A 10,794-nucleotide genomic window follows, 5' to 3' on the forward strand; every position below is an offset into this window, starting at 1 on the left:
AAACTCCTGGCCTCAAGTGATCCTCCTGCCTTAGCCTCCCAAAGTGCTGGGATTACAGGCACGAGCTACTGCGCCCGGCTTGGTTGCCATCCTTGATGATAACACAGCTTTGAGACTGGACTGTTTTCGGGACGGCCTTATAAGTGATACCTACGGAACGTGCTTAGCACACAGTAGGGACACAGTAGGCGCAGTGACTGGTGCTGCATCCTCTCAGTTTGGATGACACTTGTGTGCACATGTACTGCCTCCCATATTGGACTGGGTGTTTCCTGAGTGTGGGGGGATCACATCAGCCTGGGACTCTATTTTGTTTCCCTGCCCTCCCACTCCCCACCATATTAGATGAGAAGCTCCTTGAGGACAAGGACTTTGCATTCTTCATTAGACCTGTGACTCCCAGTGTGGACGATGCTCTTCCTCTTCTTGGCTCTGCCCAAGGCCCGAGAACAGGATCCTGCTCACAGATTGTGTCTTAGCTCCATATTTGTCTGACTAATGGGCCTAACTCTGCCTGGGTGGGAGGCGAAGATAGAGGGAGGAAGAAGGGAGAGCTCAAGGCCTAAGGTGTTTTATTCTGACTTGTGCCGCCCAAGGCGGTAAAGAGAAGAACAGAGAAAGCATCCTGCCCCAGCCCTGCCCCAGAGCTAAATGTGTCATTCTAGAGAATGAAAAATTCCATCCCCACCCAGTGGGTTCTCAGAATTCCAGGTGAGCTCTGTCTAGTCTAACTGTCTTTCTTCCTCTGACTCTGTCTCATGGGGTGGGGCAAGGGCCAAGCCAAACCAAGGATGTGTCTCGTGGAGTAGAACGTGTTTACTTGTGTTTGGCAAAGTGGCAGGGTTGGCTACGGAGGTCATGACAGCAGCTCAGAAGCTCCTGCAAGAAAGGAACAAAGTGTTTGTGTTGTGGACAAGTTAGAATCTGTCTGCCTAGGTCATAACTTGGCTTCCTTTCTTCCTTCCTCCCTCCCTCTTTCCCTTCCTTCCTTCCTTCCTTCTGTTCTCTCTTTCTCTGTCTCTCTCTCTTTTTTTTTTTTTGAGAGAGGGTCTTACTCTGTCACCCAGGCTGAATTGCAGTGGTGCAATCTCAGCTCACTGCAAACTCCACCTCCCTGGCTCAAGTGATTCTCCTGACTCAGCCTCCCAAGTAGCTGGGATTACAGGTGCATGCCACCATGCCTGGCTAATTTTTGTATTTTTAGTAGAGATGGGGCTTCACCACGTTGGCCAGGCTGGTCTCAAACTCCTGACCTCAAGTGACCCACCTGCCTCGGCCTCCCAGAGTGCTGGGATCACAGATGTGAGCCACCGCGCCCAGCCATAATAGCTTGGCTTTCATATCTCTGCCTGGCAGTGGGTTTGGGCTCTTCATAATCCGGTTTGGTTTGCTGCAACTCAATTAGACTCTAATACTTATTGATTGCCCACTATGTGCTAGCTATATGACTGGGTACAGGGGAAATATGAGGAATCAGATCAGGACACTCTCTTTAAGGAATCCCTCTGTACCAGAGGGACAGGTGTGTGCAAAGCTCTCTTGGTTGCAGAGAGATTGGAACATAGCAGAGGTGTGAACAGGTGTCAGGGGGACCCAGAAGAAACAGCAGTTAATCTTCTGGAAGGTTGGAGAAGACTTTGTGAATGTGGGGATGTTTGATCTGAACCTTGAAGAGCAAAAGCAGAAATCCAAGAGGTACAGAAGAGGGGAGGTGGAAATAGCATGAACGAGGTGGGGCATGGTGAGTAGTCCAGTATGGAGTGGGAAGGAGGAACAGCAATGAGCATTTATTGAGCACCTACTAATCACTGGATTCTGTGCTAGGTGCTCTGTGTATATATGATCTCACTTAATCCTCACAGCAGTCTAAGAAGGTAGGTACTGATGAGGGAACTAACATTTGGAGAGAACAGATGGTTGAACCAGGATTTGAATCAGGTTTGTTTGACTCTACACTCCATGCTCTTTTTCTTTTAATCATGCCAGTGGTTTTCCCAGTATATTCTACAAAATTTTTAGGGTTCTGAGGAGGTGGTTTAGGGACACGTATAATTTTAGTTTCATATTTAAAATATATTATAATCAACAGACACTGAAATGTGTTATGTAACAAAAAAAGCTTTCCTTCCATCTCTGTGCATATTTTTGAGTTTCTTGTAAATGTGTCATTGATTAGAAGGACCACACAGTCTGCTCAGGTCTGTCCATATAAAAGCACACACCCATGCCCACCAGCCTTCATTACAAGGTCGGTGGGACTTCCAATCCAAGAAGGTTGACTAAATGCACATGAGCTTATTTTGCCTCTTCCAGAAATGTCTTCATAATAAATAATAAATATATCAATGCTTCCAAAGGAAAATTTGAACTGGGAGGGGGCACTTGTGTACAAGAGAAATCTCAACAAATTTCTGGAGAAGTGGTTTGATGGGGAATGATGACTGAGTAAGCAGGACAGAGGAAGCTGCACTGTGGAATGCACATGGCTGGGTTTGCAGCCAAAGAGGGAGCTGACCTGCCCGCAGAGGCCCGGAGAAGCTCAGGACTTGGATGTGCTAGGTGCAATGGAGGGTGGGAAAGGGATGTGTGGCTGAAAAAGGGGAGCTTAATTGAAAGTCTAAAAATGGAACAGTTAACTTCCCTGACCCTTATATGCAAACTGTTCAGCCAGCAGATGTTTGCTCTGCCCCCCATTTTGCTCCTTCCCTTAATTTCTTCTTTAAAGAAATTAAACTGCCTGAGGAAGACTAGGATAGCTGGGTTTTAAGGTGGCATCTGAGAGCAAAGCACACTGCAGGCTGACATTTAGAAATCTCAAGGCATAAAGATCAGTTTACTTGGAAACAAAGCCTGCCATTCATCTCCTCTTATCCATGTACACACAGCTTCCAGGAAACTTTTCTACTGCTTCATTCTTAAATATGAATGGACAACCATAAGCCAGAGGCTATTTGAGGAAGCCTGAAATATGAAATAGAGAGACTAAGATAAACAAAGTGAAAATAAGACCTCTGAGGAAACAAAGACAATTCATACGTAGAACAGAACTTAAAAAAAGAATTCAAGAAGACACTGAATCTATAAAACATGAGTAGTGATATGAAAAAAGAAACAATTAGAGAACACAAAAGCCCCAGACATAGAAAAATATAATTAAAATTCATTGGAAATGTTGAAAGTTAAGGTCAAGGTAATCTCTCAGACAATAAAGCTAAAGGGTAAAGACACAGAATTTTATTAGAGAATATATGAGACATAAAATATCAATACAGGAGGTCCATGTTTGATTTATAAAGATTTCAGAGAGAAGAGAGAAATCAAGGGAGAGAATTTTCAAATAAATGACTGAACAGAATTTTTTAAACACAAAACACTCCAGTCTTCAGAATAACAGGACTCATCAAGCCCCCAGCATGAAGAACATACAAGATTTAGAAATTTCAGAATACTTAGGAAAATGAGAAGGTGCTAAAAGTTTCCAGAGAGAAAAAAATCACCTATAAAGGATTGAAAATCAGAAAGGCACCAGACTTCTCACTAGCAGCATTGGATACCAACAGACAATGACGCAATCTCTTCCAAGTTCTGAGAGAGAGTGATTTTCAATTTAGAATTCAATACCCAGCTAAACTGTCTACTGGCTAAGAGGGCAGATCAAAGACACTGTAAGACACATGAGGACCAAGAAAGTTGACTTCCTATAGACTCCTTGTGGTAATGCTGCCGGAAAAAAAAAACAGCAGTGGAGGATGTGCAGCAGTAAAACAAAGGAGAAACCAAGAATGAGAAAAACATGGAATTTTTGTCAGCTTATAAGTTAGCTTGGTATGTAGTTTTAATTAATTTGCTAATTTAGTGTGTGTTTTCTGTTATTAGGTTTAGGTATCAGGGTTGTGCTAGCTTTGTAAGATGAACTAAGTTTTCTACATTTTTATTCTCTGAAAGTGTTTGCACAGGGAATAATCTCCTTCTTGAATGTTTGCAAAAAACAATTGTCCACATCTTTTTAAAAAACCACTTTTTGGGCAAGATTTTCTATTTTCTTTCATCATTTTGTGCTCTTTGTGGCAGATCATTCTGCTACCCAATATTCATTCTTCTTCCTTTATTGAAAAGAATCCAGTTTTGCCAAGTTCAAAGTTAAATTTCATGGACTCCCTTTCGGAGAGAGAGGCAAGTGACACAGTTTTGGCCCATGAGATGAAAACACACATTTACTGAATAGAGTTTCTGGAAAAGTTACCCGTTTTCTGATAAAAAGGGACAGATTTAGTCGTCCCTTTGTCCTCCCTGCCTTGTCTGGAATGTAGACAGGATGCCTAGACATGGAGGAGCAATCTTAAAAGTGTGAGGACAAAAGCCACTTTCTAAGGATGGTGGAGCAGAAAGGCAGAAGGAGTCCTGCTCCCTGGCACCATCATGGAGCATGACCCAGCCCAGATCTGCCCCTCTCTGAATTTCCTGTTGCATTAGAAAAATATGTCCCTTTTTAGTTTAAGTTACTGATCTCAATTTTGTGTTATTTGCAGCAAGTTCACTTCCAATTGATACAGCCTTTCGCCTCAGATCTGCTTCCTGTAACACAGAAGTTTTCAGATTCTATGAAAAGGTATTGAGTGAATTGAAGGCTCTGTTAAGGGGGCAGCTATCTCCCCTTCCCATTCTCCTATCAGCCCGTAAAACAGGGACTGACAACCTCTTGGAAGAATTGGGAAGAAACTTTTTGACTTTCTTGGTACAATCTTCACTGGTTCCTCTTTGTGAGAGGAGGAGGGAAATCTTGGGTTGGTGTGGTTGGGAAAAGGGTATCAAGTGTGCATGGCTCAGCCTGTTCCTGGCTCTCTCTCTGGGACTGACCTGACTGCAAGCAGCATGTTCTCTCTCTGCTCCTGCCTCCTCCAGGCAACGAGCACCAGGGCGGGTCCAGCCCCTGCTTGGGAGGACTTCAATAGTCCAGCTGCTCTGCCACGAGTGGGTGAGTGAGTTCAAGTCAGGGGAGAAGACACACAAAGCTCATTTGGGCCTTGGGTCTTAGCCACATCCTCCAGTCCATCTGGACTAGCAGTAAAGCTGACATTTTAATCCCTACTTGTCTCCTGTGACTATTTCTCAATTGGATCAGACCTCGGAGAAGTGAGGGGTGTGATTAACTAGCACCCGCAAACCCCCAACATCTGTTGAATATTTAGCCCCAGTGGGAAAAGCCAAAGTTAGATGAAAACACTGGTTTAACATTCTGGTAATTATTAGACAATATTTCTCTATCCTTGTTCGTATGTCTTTTGATCTTACTATAAAATGTGTATCACGTGGGTTTTTTAATTTTTAAATTTTCTTTTGAAGGTAAGAGCCTGGATTGAGAGCGATAAGTCTCTTCTGAGTCTTAGCTACCACTCACTTTCTCTGTTCCTTGACTTCTCTGGGCTTCAATTTTACCAATTATGTAAAATGAGAAGACTAGATGATCCATCAGGGCCATCCCAAGCTTCAGTGTTCTTTCATTCATTCGACCCCATTTTTATTTTTTTATTTTTATTTTTTTTTTTTGAGGCGGAGTCTCGCTCTGTCGCCCGGACTGGAGTGCAGTGGCCAGATCTCAGCTCACTGCAAGCTCCACCTCCCGGGTTTACGCCATTCTCCTGCCTCAGCCTCCGGAGTAGCTGGGACTACAGGCGCCCGCCACCTCGCCCGGCTAGTTTTTGTGTTTTTAGTAGAGACGGGGTTTCACCGTGTTAGCCAGGATGGTCTCCATCTCCTGACCTCGTGATCCGCCCGTCTCGGCCTCCCAAAGTGCTGGGATTACAGGCTTGAGCCACCGCGCCCGGCCAATTTTTATTGAGTATGTGTTGAGTGCGTGCTGGCGGCTGACTCTGATGTACAAAACAAACCTGGCCCCTGCCGTCTTGTCTCATAGAAGAGACAGACATCAAACACACTACAAATAAGTGGACAACTACAAATATTTCACTTGTTTAGCCATTAAATGTTCCTAAGTGTCATCCGGATTGCTAAGATTCCTACTTCTTCTCAGTTATCCACACTCAGGGCAAACCTTGCAGAGTCCAACAGTCACACACAGTGGTGCCACTACTGCAGCCATGTCCCAGACGTGTCCCAGCCATTGCACTCAGGAAGACAACAAAGAGGCTTCCAAAGGGCTGGCCTTTTGGATTAAAAAAAAAAAAGTTAAGCATTTTTTAAAAAGTCACAAATGAGTAACATGCTTGTTATAAAAATTTAAGCAATAAAGAAAAAAAAAGAAAGGAAAAAATCTTTCCTTTGTCCCCTCCAAGCCCACTTGGAAAAAGAAATAATGGGTAGATGTGTGTCCTTCCATCGAGCTGCATACTTAACTGCAGGCTCCAGGAGGGCAGGGATGGCATCTGCCTTACCCACGGCTGTATCCCTGGTGGGTGCCCAGGAAATACTTGCTGATTGAACTAATGCATAAGTAGTAATCACACATAGAGGCTCATAGATAGTTGTTTTTTTAAAGATTAAAAAGGGAATCATGCTACATATGTTTTTTTCTTGCACCTTCCTTGTTTTTTTTTTTCACTCAAAAATCTGTCATGGAATCCTTCCATGTATTGGTTCCTAATTTATCCATTCCCCTTGTGATGGGCTGAATTGTATTATCCTCAAAAGCTACATTGAAGTCCTAATCCCCAGTCAGGCACCATGGCTCACACCTGTCATCCCCAGCACCCTGGGAAGTTGAGATGGGTGGATGACTTGAGGTCAGGAGTTCGAGACCAGCCTAGATAACATGGTGAAACCCCCATCTCCACTAAATAGACAAAAATTAGCTGGGCGTGGTGCGCCTATAATACCATCTACTCAGGAGGCTGAGGCAGGAGACTCGCTTGAACCGGTCAGCCGAGATCATGCATTCTAGCCTGGACGACAGAGTGAGATCCTGTTTCAAAAAAAAAAAAAAAAAAGAGGAAGACGTCCTAATCCCTGGTACCTATGAATGTGACCTTATTTGGAAATAGGGTATTTGCAGATGTGATCAAGTTAAGATGAGGCCATGCTTGATTAGGGTGGGTCCTAATCCAATATAGCTGGTGCACTTATAAAAAGAGACAGAGAATGCAGCCATAAAAAAGAATGAGTTTATGTCTTTTGCAAGGACATGGATGAAGCTGGAAGCCATCATTCTCAGCAAACTAACACAGGAACAGAAAACCAAACACTGCATGTTCTCGCTTGTAAGTGGGAGTTGAACAACAAGAACACATGGACACAGGGAGGGGAACATCACACACCGGGGCCTGATGGGGGTTGAAGGGCAAGGGGAGTGACAGCATTAGGACAAGTACCTAATGCATGTGGGGCTTAAAACCTACGTGACAGGTTGATAGGTGTAGCAAACCACCATGGCACATGTATACCTATGTCACAAACTTGCAAGTTCTGCGCATGTATCCCGGAACTTAAAATTTAAAAAAAGAGAGAGAGAGAAAAGCAGAGACACAGGGAGGATGTCACACAATGACAGAGGAAAGATTGGTGTGATGCAGCTGCAAGCCAAGAAGCGCTGAGGGCGGATAGCTGCCTGTCAGGATCTAGAAGAGGCAAGGAAGGAGTTTTTCCAGAGCCTCAGAGGGAACGGAACCCTGCTGACACCTTGATTTGGGACTTCTGGTCTCCAGGTTGCAAGACAATCCATTTCTGTTGTTTTAAGCCACTAGAAAGGAATCCCCGCCTCCTCAGGTGTATTCAGGTTGCTTCCAGTGTTGAACTATCACAACGATGAAAACCGCTTCTGTGGACTGTTTGGAGAGGGGAGCTCTAGGAGTTTTTTTTTTTTTTTTCTTTTGAGAAAGGGTCTCACTCTGTTGCCCAGGCTGGAATGCAGTGGCGTAATCTTGGCTCACTGCAACCTCTGCCTCCTGGGTTCAAGCAATTCTTGTGCCTTAGCCACCTAAGTAGCTGGGACTAACGGGTGTGTGTCACCATGCTCGGCTAATTTTTGTATGTTTAGTAGAGACGAGGTTTTGCCATGTTGGCCAGGCTGGTCTTGAACTCCTGACCTAAAGTGATCTGCCTGCCTTGGCCTCCCAAAGTGCTGGGATTACAGGCGTGAGCCACTGTATCCAGCCCCCCACTTTTTTTTGAGACTGGGTCTCACTCTGTTGCCCAGGCTGGGGTGCAGTGGTGTGATCATGACTCACTGCACCCTCAACCTCCCAAGCTCAAGGGTCCCTCCTACCTCAGCCTCCTGAGTAACTGGGACTACAGGTGCGTACCACCATGGCTGGCTAATTTTTTGTAATTTTTTTTTTTTTTTTTTTTGTAAAGACAGGGTTTTGCCATGTTGCCCAGGCTGGTTTCGAACTCCTAGCCTCAAGTCTTCCTCCCACCTTGGCTTCCCAAAGTGCTGGGATTATAGGTGTGAGCCACTGTGCCTGGCCCTGAGTTTATTCTTGTCTCCAGGAAACCCTTGGAGTGATCATAGACCCTAGCCTTGGGGCCTTAGCATCAGCTCATAACCTTGGCAGGATTGCCAGCTAAAATATGTGACACTTGAGTCATATTTGGGACATACCTATGTTACAAAATTATTTGTTGTTTATTTGAAATCCCAGTTTAACAGGGCTTCTGTATTTTTCTTTGGTGAACCTGACAACCCTAAACCTCAGTCTCCGCCATTGTAATTCTGAGCAGTTGGGCTGTGAGTAGACTACACTATCCCAGAAAGAGCCTGAGGTTCATGGTTTTCTGCCTGGTTACTGCTGGAGCACTGGAAGATCTCTCCTCTTCCTGGATCTCTGTCTCTTAGCATCCTGAGTGTTCTCGGTGGGACCTGGATGTCCTGCGGCACCTGCCTCCCCCAACAGTGCTCAGCCAAGCCTCTCTTCAGCCCATCTCAGCAGCAACGTGCTCATTTGCTCCACCCCACCTTTGCTTTGGCAGTGCCTGTCCATCTCCCTCCAGCCTGCTCTCCCCCTGCCTACTTACCCCTACTGGGCTTAGGTGAGACAGATGTGGGCCTGGCCCGCAGGGGTCCACAGGGCAGAACCAACTCATCAGCTCTAGGTGTGCTGAGTGGGACTGGAGAGGGAAGGGTGCCAGGTGAACTTGTGAAGACAGTGGGTAGTGCCTCCCAAACTTGCCCTATTTTAAAAATTGCCTAAGGGCTGGTTGGAAATGCTATTTCTGGTTGGAATCAGAGATCTCCTGGGAGGGAAATCACTGGTAGCTCAGGGACCTGGCCGAGACTGGAGGCTTGGGGGTGGCCCCTGCAAGGAAGTGCTGTCCAAGCGGAGGTCTGAAGGCTCAGTAGGAGTCAGGCAGGTGAGGCTCTGGGGGGCAGGGCGGGGATCCAGGAGAGGAAAGAGCATAGCAAATGGCTCGTTGGGAGAAGAAGAGCCTGGCCTCTCTGAGGCCAGAGAAGAGGACATTGTGGTTAGCGTGTGGAGAGAGTGAACGGAAAGGTGGGTTGAGCTTGGAGAAAGCAGGCGAAGCCACATCCGGACACACCTTGTTGGGCTGGTTAAGAACTCAGCCTAAAGCAATGGTAATGGCCTGGGGCAGGCACCAACTGCACCTTTTTCAAAGGCGAGTCCTGAGTTGCCTCCCTCCTCTGACGTTTGACTCCTGAAGGTGCCCATGTTGCCCCCATCCCATCCCCTACCCCACCCCCAATCTGGCAAATAGCCACTCACTCACCCAGCAGGGACTTTCCACTAAGTCTGGTGGGGTCGGGGGACCAGGGGGACCAGGGAGCTGTTGCTTGTGAGAAATGGGTGTGGGCATTCACCAACGGATTTAGAAAGTTTCCATATTAGACAAGTAACTTGAGAAAATAATGTTTTTGTTATTGAGAAGATGCTATAAATGTTCAAGTATGTGGTAGGCATACCACGCATCCTTGTGTAATCCCCTCCCCTGAGTGTAGGCTGGACCTGGCGACTTGCTCCTAATGAGTAAAATATGGTAGAAGTGGGGGAATGTCACTTTTGAGATGAGACGATACAAAACTGGGACTCCCCTCCTGCTCACACTCTTCAAGACTTCTTTCTTATGTGTTCTGATGAAGCAGCTGCCACGTTGGGGACTGCCCCATGGAGTTCCCCATGGCCAACGTGCTGAGGAAGAGAGGGCACAGGCAGTGAAGGGCATCGGGGCCTTGGATCCAACAGTCCACGAGGAACTGAATTCTGCCAGCAACCACTCGAGTGAGCTTGGTATCGGGTCCCCAGCTGGATGACTCCAGCTCAGCTGACAGTTTGACTGCAGCCTGCAGAGGTGCTAAAGCGGAGGACTCAGCTAAGCTGCACCTGGATCTGTGACCCACAGAGACTGAGATGATAAAAGTTGTTGTTTGAAGACACTGAGCTTTGGGGTACTTTATGATGCGTCAAGAGGCAACTAGTACAAAGTATAATTTGGAGAAGACCAGCCGTACCTGTACCCTCCTTAAGCATACATTTGTATAAGTTGAAACCGTGGTGGGTGCACTGATTTTGAAATCTTTTTAAAAAATCACTTGATCATTATAGGGGAGATGTCATTCATCAGGGTCCATGGTCTATGCATGTATCAGGGTCTGGTCAGAAAACAGAAACCACACCAGGTATCTTAACAAAATTGAATATGACGAATTAGATGGCTTAATAACAAGTATGGTGTGAAAGGTGAAAATAATCGATAATCAATCATCAAAATCACTCTCAGAAAATGTCATACATCGTCAGGACTTGGGGCCTTGGAAACTCAAAAGCCAAGAATTACTGAGCTTATTGTTTTTGTTGCATTTAAGTTTCTCTTCTGTTCCTTTGGGGT

The 10,794-nt window shown here is 45.7% G+C and overlaps 1 long non-coding RNA gene across 1 annotated transcript; it reads left to right on the top strand.

Annotated features, from left to right (window-relative positions):
• Nucleotides 1–1,594: 1,594 nt before the first annotated feature.
• LOC113220189 lies at nt 1,595–5,086 on the top strand. The gene is made up of 2 exons (XR_003307114.1): nt 1,595–1,741; nt 4,530–5,086. It is a non-coding gene; the product is annotated as an uncharacterized LOC113220189 (long non-coding RNA).
• Nucleotides 5,087–10,794: the final 5,708 nt, after the last annotated feature.

This window comes from Piliocolobus tephrosceles, chromosome 16 (assembly GCF_002776525.5).
Source record: "Piliocolobus tephrosceles isolate RC106 chromosome 16, ASM277652v3, whole genome shotgun sequence".
Classification (NCBI taxonomy): domain Eukaryota; kingdom Metazoa; phylum Chordata; class Mammalia; order Primates; family Cercopithecidae; genus Piliocolobus; species Piliocolobus tephrosceles.